The sequence below is a fragment of the Spinacia oleracea genome, chromosome 6 (assembly GCF_020520425.1).
Source record: "Spinacia oleracea cultivar Varoflay chromosome 6, BTI_SOV_V1, whole genome shotgun sequence".
NCBI classification, from domain to species: Eukaryota; Viridiplantae; Streptophyta; class Magnoliopsida; order Caryophyllales; family Amaranthaceae; genus Spinacia; species Spinacia oleracea.
In genome coordinates this window covers 63,167,367-63,178,714 of record NC_079492.1, presented here as the reverse complement: position 1 = coordinate 63,178,714, position 11,348 = coordinate 63,167,367, and the positions used below count along the sequence as shown (strand labels likewise).

Below are 11,348 nucleotides of genomic sequence, written 5' to 3'. Positions count from 1 at the left end.
ACAAGCTTAGGCACTTAAATTTGTTAAACATATACTATAGGTCAATCAACAATTCAAGATTTAACAACAAGAAGCGCAAATATTTAATTTAACATCTTAAAAATTACAAATTTTGCGTTCGAAAAACTAAAACCTCCGAAAAGTCATAGTTAGGCTTCGAATTTGGGAATTCTGGGTTCGGCCGAAAAAATTTATTTTTGTCAAAATTTTAGAACGCCTTTTACATACAGAATTGACATAAAAATCACTCGATTTCGTTGAGTAACGAAGAAACTGCCGAAAAACTGCGAACATATAATTAAATAAACACAAATTTGCAATTAATTACAAATACGAAATTAATCACCCCTTTTAGTTTCTTGCAAATTTATAAAATTTAACCATGTTAAACAATTATTATGGAATTAATTAGAGGCTCGTGATACCACTATCAGGTTATGATACATATAAATGAATATAAATCATGCGGAAAAACCATAAAAGCCAGGATTCCAAATTAATTGCCACATAACAATTAGCATAATTTATGATGCATACTCTTTGTAGCGTGCCCTCCCTAGCTGCGCCCGAACCGAACAAGAACAAGTCTAGGACTCCAAATGTCGTCCCTCCGTAGATAGCTACACTAGTAGAAAAAACACTTGTTGCAGCGGGCTTTTAGACCCCTGTTGCAGCGTACATCGTATGCTGCAACTGGGGGGCCTGCAACAAGTCTGGACTTGTTGCAGCGTACAATGTTCGCTGCAAAAAAGTAATTTTTGCAGCGTACATATGCATGTACGCTGCAACAAGTGTCAAAAATTTGGCCAAAATCTTGACTTGTTACAGCGTACAAAGTCATGTACGCTGTAACAAGTGCCAAAATTTGGCCAAAATCTTGACTTGTTACAGCGTACAAATTCATGTACGCTGTAATAGACCCCACCTATTGCAGGGTACATCTATTTGTACGCTACAACAAGTGTGAAATTTTGTTAAATTTTACACCCTTGTTGCAGCGTACACATATATATGTACGCTGCAACAAAGCACTTTTGGTGGGAAAATTTTAATTTTGTTTAGGATACCTAGAATGCCTTGCACCAAATATAGAAACCTGTCACAACAATAATAAAATATCGCAACCTGTATAACAAATATAAAACAATAATTGTTGTTTTGTATACATTAAACCAAAGTGCACGTACATTTAAATATATGTTCCAATTTCATTGTACGCATAAATTTTAATATAAAAGATTGGTCTATAACATCTAAACCAACTCGATCAAGCGCGATCAGGCCAATAATAAATATTTGCTGGTAAAAAACTTAGCCCATTGCTCACGAACCACATCAATTTCCTCACTAGCATAAGGCGCATTCCTCAGAGTATAGACCTTTACAAAAACAAAAATTTCAATAGATTAAATGCAAATTTAATATCACATTTTAAAATTCAAGAACTAATTACAATGTCCTAATAGTCTAGAATACGAGTCAAGAGTAAGGAAAATGTCATTTTAGCCTAAATATGACCTATAATTATCCAATGAGCCTTAAATGTGCATAAATATATTGGAATGAGTTTAAAAAAGTTCAAACTATGCATATTAATCATGTAATAAGAATAAAATGAGTCCATAGGTTCTTTAGTTCAAAGTTGGGAGCGTAAATGTCATTTTAGCTCTAAATATGACCTATAACGACCTAATGAGCCTTAAATGTGCATAATAGTTTAGAATGAGTTTTAGAAAGTTAATACTATGTATATTAATCATGTAATAAGAATACAATGAGTCCTTAGGTTCTTTAGTTCAAAGTTGGGAGCGTAAATGTCATTTAAGCTCTAAATATGCCCTATAGCGATCTAATGAGCCTTAAATGTGCATAAATAGATTGGAATTAGTTTAAGAAAGTTAAAACTATGCATATTAATCATGTAATAAGAATCAAATGAGTCCTTAGGTTCTTTAGTTCAAAGCTGGGAGCGGAAATGTCATTTTAGCTCTAAATATGACCAATAACGACCCAATGAGCCTTAAATGTGCATAATTGATTGGAATGACTTTTAAAAAGTTAAAAACATGCATATTAATAATATAATAAGAATCAAATGAGTCCTTAGGTTTTTTAGTTCAAAGTTGGGAGCGTAAATGTCATTTTAGCTCTAAATATAACCTATAACGATCCAATGAGCCTTAAATGTGCATAAATAGTTTGGAATGAGTTTTAGAAAGTTAATACTATGTATATTAATCATGTAATAAGAATAAAATGGGTCCTTAGGTTCATTAGTTCAAAGTTGGGAGCGTAAATGTTATTTAAGCTCTAAATATGACCTATAGCGATCTAATGAGCCTTAAATGTGCATAAATAGAATGGAATTAGTTTAAGAAAGTTAATAATATGCATATTAATCATGTAATAAGAATCAAATGAGTCCTTAGGTTCTTTAGTTCAAAGTTGGGAGCTGAAATGTCGTTTGAGCTCTAAATATGACCTATAACGACCCAATGAGCCTTAAATGTGCATACATAGATTAAAATGAGTTTTAGAAAGTTAATACTATGCATGTTAATCATGTAATAAGAATAAAATGAGTCCTTAGGTTCTTTAGTTCAAAGTTGGGAGCGGACATGTCGTTTTAGCTCTAAATATGACCTATAGCGACCCAATGAGACTTAAATGTGCATACATAGATTAGAATGAGTTTTAGAAAGTTAATACTATGCATATTAATCATGTAATAAGAATAAAATGAGTCCTTAGGTTCGTTAGTTTAAAGTTGGGAGCGAAAATGTCATTTTAGCCTAATTATGTGTTAGGTTATGATACATATGACAAAACATAAATCATGCGGAAAACCTTAATGCCAGGAAACATATTATTTACACATAATCATTTAGCATAATTTAGGTGAATACACTTTGTAGCGTGCCCTCCCTAGCTGCGCCCGAACCGAAAAAGAACAAGTCTTTAGGACTCCAAGTGTTGTCCCTCCGTAGATAGTCCACAGCACGTCCGGATCCGCCTTAAGCTTTGCCAACTAGAATTACCCTTAAGGTTCTAAGAATTTCGGCTAAATAGGTTGCAAGTGTTTGGCTGATTTTTGCTTTAAAATCTTACCTTTGAATACTTCAATGTTGTATATAAATTTGTGACCCTAGGCCCCTATTTATAGAGTTATGGAAATGGACTTATAATCCTATTAGAATACTAATTTAGTTTAATTAGAATCCTGCTAGGACTCTATTAAATAAACTTTATCTATTAGGATTAGAATTTAATCATATGTCAAATCCCGATAGCTTTAGGATTCGTATAGTACACACACGAGCATCGCACGAGCACCGTACACCCGCGCGCAGGCCTTGCGGCCCACGCTGAGTGCACAACGCCTCGTCCCAGCTCGCTGCTTGTGATCCGCGCGCGCGCCCAAGGCCTTGGCTGGGCCTGGCCTTGCGCTGGGCCTGGTCGAGGCTTGGTGTGTGGTATGTTGCGTGTGGCTTCCTGGGCGACGATCTGGCTTCGTTCTGGGCCTTCGTCGAGCGAGCCTCGTCCGATGCTAATTCGTACGATACGCTTCCGATTAAATTCCCGATTCTGGAATTCATTTCCGATACGAACAATATTTAATATTTCCGATTCCGGAATTAATTTCCGTTTCGAACAAATTTTTAATATTTCCGTTTCCGGAATTATTTTCCGATTTCGATAATTTTTCCTATTCTGACAATATTTTCGTTTCCGGCAATATTTCCGATTCCGGCAATATTTCCATTTCCGATAATATTTTCCGATACGTACCATGTTTCCGTTTCCGGCAACATCTACGACTTGGATAATATTTATAATTCTGATACGGTCCATATTTTCGTTTCCGGCAATATCATCGTTTCCGGATTATTCATTTCTTGCTTTTGACGATCTCAGCTCCCACTGAAACCAAGATCCGTCGATTCCGAATATCCATAGATGGAGCATTTAATGCCATTAAATATTTGATCCGTTTACGTACTATTTTTGTGACCCTACGGGTTCAGTCAAGAGTAAGCTCTGGATTAATATCATTAATTCCACTTGAACTGAAGCGGCCTCTAGCTAGGCATTCAGCTCACTTGATCTCACTGAATTTATTAACTTGTTAATTAATACTGAACCGCATTTATTAGACTTAACATTAAATGCATACTTGGACCAAGGGCATTATTTCCTTCATTATGACCTATAATGGCCAAACAAGTCTCAAATGTGCATAAATAGATTGGATTGAGTCTTGGAAAGTTAAAGCTAATCATATAAATCATGTAGTAAGTTTGAAATGAGTTCTTAGGTTCATTAGTTCAAAGTTGGGAGCGAAAATGTCATTTTAGCCTAAATATGACCTATAATGGCCAAACAAGTCTCAAATGTACATAAATAGATTGGATTGAGTCTTGGAAAGTTAAAACTAATCATATGAATTATGTAGTAAGTTTGAAATGAGTTCTTACGTTCGTTAGTTTAAAGTTAGAAGTGAAAATTTCATTTTAGGCTCGTTTGATCATTATATGTCATATTTTGACTAAAATATTCTCACCTGCTTCTATGTCTGCAAAACAATTTTGAAATTAGTCACATCAAAGCCTATTCAATGTTTGAGTACTAAGAATAAACTGCTGAAATTACATAATGCTGCTAAGAATATTCACAACCAAAGTTTTATTCTTTGAAAAAAAATTGGAAGGAAAATAAAAAAGTGCAGAAATTTACCAGAAGTGTGCAAATGGAATTACCTTTAGTCAATTGAAAAGCATGCACCGCGCACCGTTCTGCAAAATTGAAACAACCTTAGTACAGCTTGATCTGTTCCCTTGCTGCAACAAAATCCCAAAAAACACAACCCATCATTAGTAAATCCAGCATATTTAAACACAATTAGCAGATATTCAGACTCAATTTGTACCACTCTTTCACACTTTGACATGAACCCCTCCCCTCCCCCCAAAACACACCAATTGAGAAGCAAAAACTGAGATGCAACCTTGGCTACTTTGGCACCACAAGCGGCGGCCAATATAGAGGCGTCGGTAGAGATATTTACAGTGTTTGCTCCATCACCACCGGTACCGACATTGTCAGCAACATCCTCCAATTCGTCCACACTCTTGTAGTGTTTCATCATTGCATTTGCCAGTCCAACTATCTGCAAGTACACATAAAGTAATCACATGTTAAAAAAACAGGTATACTTTCATCAATCTCAAAATCAGTGATGACATTTTTAAAGTCAGAGTCCAATTGAAATTCTGGAATTCCATGAAAACTATATGCAATTCCACATAAGGTTGACACATGTAAAAACATGTATAATTTCATCAATCTCAAAGTCAGTCACAATCCAATTGAAATTATGATTTCCATTTGTTTGAAATATGAGAAAATCTACCAAATGTCAGAAACCCAAACCTTTTGTCGTAGCCCAATCTCATGAATCAAAACCTAGAAGTCTAGAACTTCATAAATTCTTGGTTCATACAGCCAACCCCATTTATTCTTTTAACTATTATTAATAACAAAAAAAACCCAATAATTTTTCCTCGTAATCACAAAATTAAAACCTCATCATTAATTGGAGTTTTACATATTAATTGCAAAAATAATAAGACTGTGACTTACTTCTTCATATGTTTCGCCTTTGGTGTCACAAACATAATTAGATTAGATTTACCAGCTCAGCTAACCTGGTACTGCTAATTTTAATGTTTAACCAGCTCTAGCTTTCTACCATGCTGCAAAACCATATATAACTAACCAAATCCCTAATGGAGTGCATTAAGTTGTCCACTACTTTTCAGTTTTCCAGCAAAAAACAAAGAGCCTAGCTTGATTCAGATGATTGAATAGAATTAAGATTTTTGCACTTAGCCTTAAAATCACGACAGGTTTTTCATTATTGACTTAAAAGCTTGGGATATCCACCCAAATCCAAGAACTACCTATGCCTATTTCCAAAAAAGAAAAAGGGAGGGAAAGAAAAAGAAAGATAATACAAGAGCATGTTAAAGACCAAAAAAAAAATAACAAGCAGAAACTTAGGAGATTTTCATATTAGGTTTATGACTTATTTTTTCCCCGCATGGAATCCTTCTCCAGCTAATTCCATTAATTAATTAAATGAGAAAAAAAATTAAATAATTAACCAACACCAAAGCACATGCAAGAAACAAAATTAGATGTCTTACTTTTTTCCTCAACCGGCTTTTCCTTGCTGCCTCACGGTTCTGAGCAAGCCTTCGTAGAGTCTATAATAATAAATCTTTAAAGATGTTACAAAAATGAAGCTACAAGATGTCAAATTGCATGAAAAAGAAAAGAGTGAACAACTTCTAACCTTATGATCAGTCTCCTTCGATCTGTCACTCGAATGAGAAGCCGCATGAGTTGATGGAACGGTATCAAACTGCAGTACTGCACAATAAGCGTCCGTCAGATTATGCCACAAGGCATTAGTTACATATATCAATAAATATAACTATCCAATAATGAGTTTGATCTTCACATGTAGCTCGAACTTCCCCAAATTCAACAAAATTAGAGGGAAAAGGGTGAATGTTCCTTACAAGAGAGATTTTAAACCATTCTGCCATTAACAAATATCATAAAGATGATGAGAGATTACCCTGTTGTTTATTCATTTGTGTCTGCATCTGTTTAAATTTCAGTCATTGGACAAGTTTTGGTGGATGAGGAATGTTCATCTATAGTTCATCTCAGTTGAAACATTTATTAAATTTATGGCATGGATTGATTCAGTCAACAACTTCTAGCAGACATTCTGACCCTTCCAAAAATCTTTCAAAATACAAAAAATTTTGTGCTAAGAACTGAATTTAATTTCATTAAGCTAACTTAATACTAAGAAAAAAAATCCAGATTTAGGGGTTATCAATTGTAAACCAATAGAAAAATTGACACAATCTAGGGACAATTCGCCCAGCAACCTGTGACCACATAAATCGAAGAAACAATCTACAAGTAAACTAACATTGAGATAAACAGAGAGATCCAAAACGGAACAACAATATAATTAACAGAAAAATGCAAAATTGAGAGCATATAGTCAAAAGTATTGAATACTTGAATTAATTGAAAATCAACAACACACCTTGTCGGGGATCTAAAGCCTGCATAATCTTAACTGTTGAAGTCGATAATGATGAAACTCTGCATAAATACTAAATTTGATCCTTAACCTAATCTGAAGAAATCAATTATGAAGCTGAGAGAAAAGAACTTATCTTTTTCTCCTCCAGTAAGCCATAGCACAGGAGAGAGAAGAAGCAGGTAAGAAGAGGAGGAGAGGGTAGAAAGCAGCAGGGTAAGGAGAGGGCAGAAAGCAGCAATGAAAACCTCAATGAAAAGCTCTAATTCAGGATTTCAATTCAAAAATTACCAAATAAAATCAAAAACAAAATTTAGAAATAATGGAATTATGAAAGTGAAAGTAAACGATCAAAGAAACAGGCAAAATTGACCCTCCTAATCGCGATATTCCGAAAGTAACATTAGCAGGAACACCCACATTTACTTTTTTAGTTCACTTCAAGAGGTAATTTTGGTAACAAGTCTCACAAATATCAGAAGAAAAAGAGAAAAATACCTGACAGCACCACTAAGACCAAAGGGGATCATCCACACAAGTGCAGCTGTGTTGAGACTGCAAATAAAAGAGGACCAGCAGTCAGATGGTATAATCCGATTTGCTTAATTATCTTGGAACGTCAGCTCACATTGAATGTTTCTTATGAAAACTTAACATAAAGTGCTAACAATATTACATTAATCCAATAAGATACACCAGTTGCAAGGGCAACTCCTCGGTTTCGAAGACCACATTTGAAGACCAAAGTCCAGCAAACTGGCAAATGGAGTAGTGTAGTGATCCCTGCAGTTATCATCATAGGGAAAACGATATTCTGGGTTTGTAAGAATCTCTGAAGTGAGTAAAGAAGACCATAAGCAAAGAGACCAGGGATCACGAATTCAGCATAGTGTCCGGCTTGAGCTGCAATTTGATCATCTTGACCAACTGCTAAAAGAAGTGATCTAGAATTTGCCCATATTATAGCCAGAAGAACGCTTGCAGCAAGTACTCTACAAGAGGAGCAAATATTTTGTAAATGAATCTTGTACTGTACAATATGAAAATCTTGCAAAGGAAACAAGTAAACAACACAAAAGCCTCAAACTTCAAAGACATGGAAAAATATGTAACATTATAACAATCAGTTAGCCACCAAGTCTCACCAACTAGCTGCATAGTATTATATTTAAACACAACAAGAACTATCCTAATACTGAAACATAATGTTGTATAAGCAGATTTGAAGTGCTCCAAGTATCAGCTTCTAGAGTTCACTGAAAAACACACTCACAAGGTTCTCAAGTTAATCAAATTCCCAAGGCTCTTGGGCAGAGGTCCTCCAAGTTGGTTATCTTCCAATCCCCTGAATCAAATCAACCTACAATCGCAGTGCACAAGGCTCTCGATTCTTGAATTCATATTTACAAAGTATAAAACATAATTGCACAAAATAATTCAAATACAATATAATTAGCAATTTAATTTAAAATACAAAAATAACAAAACAGACCTAGCTTGCTCCGTCGACCACCACTGCGGGCTGTCGTCGGTCACTCACGCTGCTGCTGTGGAGTGGTTCCGAGTGGTGCTCTGCCGCCGATACGAAAAGCCCTAACTCCCAAATCCCCAAATTCTAATTCACAAGCCCTAATTTCTAACTTAATTCCAAATTAAAATCCCGACAAAAACCCGAGATCTTGCTGGAGTACCACCGGCGACGGGAAAAACCCAGCGGCGACGGGCAAGACCTAGCGGCGACTGGCAAGAACCATCGGCGACGGGCGAGACGCAGGGAAAGCTGAGGGAAGAAGAAGGGAGTACTGAGCGCGCGATGTGATTTAAGAATTTGGTCTTTGAGGTTTGAGATAGAACTAAACGTTTGGTTTTGAATTAACTTTGCAGCGAAAAATATTACAACTTGTAATTGCAGGGGGCTTTTACCATGTACGCTGCAAAATAAAAGGGTTATTGCAGGGGGCTTTTAGACTGTACGCTGTAAAAAATTCTTTTGCAGGGGGCAATTAATTTGTACGCTGCAACAACCCTTTAAAGGGTTTGACCCGCGTTGACCTACTTGTTGTTGAAGCGTATTAATACATGTACGGTGCAACAAGGGGGCTGCAACAGGGGTTTTTTCTACTAGTGTATAGTCCACAACACGCTCGGATCCGCCTTGGGTTTAATTAACTAGAATTGCGCCAAAGGTACTATGAAATTTTTGGTTTTTATGACAAATAAAAGTCTGAGTTTTAAGCCTAAAACTTGAATGAATACTTGAATTACTCGTTATAAATTGTGAACCATGATCACCTATTTATAGGGTATGGGTATCGGATATTAGAATCCTACTAGGAAACTATTTAACTAATCTGAATTTAACTTAAATTCAATTAATTAATTATCTAGCAGATTTAGGAAATCAATATAAACAAATCCTAATCGATCAACGTTTCGTATACAAGCACAAATTCACACACACGCACAGCAGCCCACGAGGGGCGCCATGCGCTCGCGCTGAGGCCTGGCCCAGCGATTGCTCGCGGCCCATGAGGGGCGCGCCTGCTGGCCTTGCTCGCGCTTTGGCTGGGCTTTGCCTGCTTGGTCGCGCGGGCTTCGCTAGGCGTTGGGCCTAGCTCCGTGCTAGGCCTTGCGTCTAGCAAGCTCGTCCGATGTTTATTTCGTACGTCGCGCTTCCGATTAATTTTCCGATTCCCGAATTTATTTCCGATACGAACAATATTTAATATTTCCGATTCCGAAATAAATTTCCGTTTCGAACAAATATTTAATATTTCAGTTTCCGGAATTATTTTCTGATTCCGATAATCTTTCCAATTTCGACAATATTTCCGTTTCCGGCAATATTTCAGATTCCGGCAATATTTTCATTCCCGATAATATTTTCCGATACGTACCATGTTTCCGTTTCCGGCAATATCATCGTTTCCGGAGTATTCATTATTTTCCTTTGACGATCTCATCTCCCACTGGAACCAAGATCCGTCGATTCCGAATATCCATAGATGGAGTATTTAATACCATTAAATACTTGATCCGTTTACGTACTATTTGTGTGACCCTACTGGTTCAGTCAAGAGTAAGCTGTTGATTAATATCATTAATCCACTTAAACTGAAGCGACCTCTAGCTAGGCGCACTTGATCTCACCGAATTATTAACTTGAATAATTAATATTGAACCGCATTTATTAGACTTACCATTAAATGCATACTTGGACTGTACTGAAGAGAACCCGAAACCTGTTGCGCTGATTCCAAATCGACTTGAAGTTTGGAGGCGGTATTGGGTCACCAAACCATTCTTGAGTGTTCAATACCCACCAGAGCCAGTTACTATTGTTAGGTTATGATACATATGATATTACATAAATCATGCGGAAACAACCATTAACCCAGGAATACATATTATTTACACATAATCATATAGCATAATTTAGATGCATACTCTTTGTTGCGTGCCCTCCCTAGCTGCGCCCGAACCGAACAAGAACAAGTCTTTAGGACTCCAAGTGTCGTCCCTCCGTAGATAGTCCACAGCACGTCCGGATCCGCCTTAAGATTGACCAACTAGAATCGCCCTTAAGGTACTAGAATTTTCGGCACTTTTGAGCAAGATGTGTGACTGAATTTTTTCTCTCAAAAACTCACTTTTAATACTTTTAAAACTCGTTATAAATTGTGAACCCAGGCCACATATTTATAGGGGTATGGAAAGAGAATTGGAATCCTATTAGGATACGAATTAATTAAACTTAGAATCCTACAAGAACTCTAATTAATTAATTTATCAAATAGAATTAGGAATTTAATCATTAACCGAACTCTGCACGTTTTAGGAATCGTGCATGAACACAAACTCACACACACACACACGGCAGCCACGATGGGCCGCCCATGCGCGTGCGTGCGAGCAGCAACCCACGCAGCGAGGCCCACGCAGCCGCGGCCTTGGCGCGCGCTGGGCCTGCCTTGCGGTAGGCCTGGGCGCTGCCTTGGCTGGGCTTGTGGCGCGCGTTTGGCTTGCTGGGCGATGGTCTGGCTTCGAGCTGGGCCCTCGTCCGGCAGGCCTCGTCCGATGCTTATTCGTACGATACGCTTCCGATTAAATTTCCGATTCCGGAATTCATTTCCGATACGAACAATATTTAACATTTCCGATTCCGGAATTAATTTCCGTTTCGAACAAATATTTAATATTTCCGTTTTCGGAATTATTTTCC

General features: G+C 36.9%; 1 long non-coding RNA gene across 1 annotated transcript; it reads right to left on the bottom strand.

Annotated features, from left to right (window-relative positions):
* Positions 1 to 1,151: 1,151 nt before the first annotated feature.
* Positions 1,152 to 8,840, bottom strand: LOC110801820 (uncharacterized). Its single transcript, XR_008923725.1, has 7 exons — positions 8,619 to 8,840; positions 8,400 to 8,486; positions 7,803 to 8,118; positions 7,625 to 7,681; positions 6,356 to 6,432; positions 6,207 to 6,266; positions 1,152 to 1,379 (listed from the first exon to the last, which is right to left on the bottom strand). It is a non-coding gene; the product is annotated as an uncharacterized lncRNA (long non-coding RNA).
* Positions 8,841 to 11,348: the final 2,508 nt, after the last annotated feature.